This window comes from Seriola lalandi, unplaced genomic scaffold (genome assembly GCF_002814215.2).
Source record: "Seriola lalandi dorsalis isolate HSWRI2012SDOR001 ecotype SW California unplaced genomic scaffold, Sedor1 jcf7180002052102, whole genome shotgun sequence".
Lineage (NCBI taxonomy): Eukaryota > Metazoa > Chordata > Actinopteri > Carangiformes > Carangidae > Seriola > Seriola lalandi.
Window position 1 is genome coordinate 1 of NW_019522655.1, and position 1,557 is coordinate 1,557.

General features: G+C 45.5%; 1 long non-coding RNA gene across 1 annotated transcript; it reads left to right on the forward strand.

Annotated features, from left to right (window-relative positions):
• Positions 1-50: 50 nt before the first annotated feature.
• On the forward strand, positions 51-1,178 carry LOC111649951 (uncharacterized). Its single transcript, XR_002760363.2, has 3 exons — positions 51-166; positions 849-932; positions 1,067-1,178. It is a non-coding gene; the product is annotated as an uncharacterized LOC111649951 (long non-coding RNA).
• Positions 1,179-1,557: the final 379 nt, after the last annotated feature.

Sequence of the window (1,557 nt, forward strand, 5' to 3'; positions counted from 1 at the left end):
TGATGAGGCTCAGCTGTAAAGCAGCAGCTTGAACAGAAGTTTTTCTTCTGTCCTGTCACTGACCTCAGAGCTGTGTCTCTCCCCTCCAGGTGTCTTTCCATGTGGAGTTTGAGTTCAGCCGCTCCGTCTTCCTGGATCACATCCGGGTCTTCATGGACACCACCAGGTGAGGTTGATGCCACGCTTGTTTTCTAGTAAACAGAGTTTGTGTTTCTCTCTTGTGTGTCCTCGAGATCTCATGAACTTGTTTGTAAAAATGTCGCTCCACGGTGCCACTAGTGGTCAGATGTAGTGTAGCGTAAATGTGGTGTTCCCCCAGGGTCCATTCTGGGACCACTATCATTTTCAATGAAGATGCTGCTTCTTAGTCAGGTCTTACAGAACCATGATGTTCTACAGTATGTTCCACTTAGGTCCAACACAGTTTAGCTAATCTACCTCCCTGCCTCACTGATATTAAATTACTAAATGCTGGATGTCCTAAAATTTAATTATGACAATTCAAAAATTCTGTCAGAATAGAATTTTTAATGCTAACGTTAACTCACTGCTCATAATTTTGGTGTAATTTTTATTTTTTTTCAAACCAAGAAAATTTTGAAAATGAGGTCTGCCTTAAATTTACCTTACCTTTAAATCTGGTCTGTTCGAGGGTTGAGACAGGGTCAGAGGTATGTGAAGATTCAGGTAAGGGTTGGGTTTAGGTCAGAGTTGGGGCCTGAGGAAGGTGTCACACTTCCTGTCGTGCTACAGAACCTCTGAAGGACTGATGGACTCGGGGAAAGCTGTCTTGTAGCGTTAAGTCCGTACAGTGTTTTCACCTGTGTGTGTGTTTGTGTGTTAACCAGTGAGGGTGAAGACGGATTTCCAGATGACAACCTCAGTGACATCCTCCTGCCTCTGAAATACCAAACCGACCTCCTGTTCACCAGGTGACTGACTCTGATGTCACTACATCAGTTTCATTTCACCGATCCTTCTGGTCAAACTGTTCTACAAATAGATTATCAGTTTAAACTGTATACTCACATGTTAAACTCTTTTTCCTCCTCTGCTCTCCTGACAGAGACCCTAACCCTCCTCGTTTTGAAATCAAAGCAGACTCTTCCTCTTCCTCCTCTTCCTCCTCTTCATCCTGGGACCAGCCAGACAACAACTCACCCACCTTCAACCTCACTTATAACGTGAGTTACACAAACAGAGTCACTTTGTCAACGAGTGCAGGACAGTTACAGACAGACCTCTGCAGACAGACTGACAGACCTCTGCAGACAGACAGACAGACCTCTGCAGACAGACAGAAAGACCTCTGCAGACAGACAGACCTCTGCATACATACAGACAGACCTCTGCAGACAGACAGACCTCTGCAGACAGACAGACCTCTGCATACATACAGACAGACTTCTGCAGACAGACAGACAGACTTCTGCAGACAGACAGACCTCTGCAGACAGACAGAAAGACCTCTGCAGACAGACAGACCTCTGCAGACAGACAGACCTCTGCATACATACAGACAGACTTCTGCAGACAGACAGACAGACTTCTGCAGAC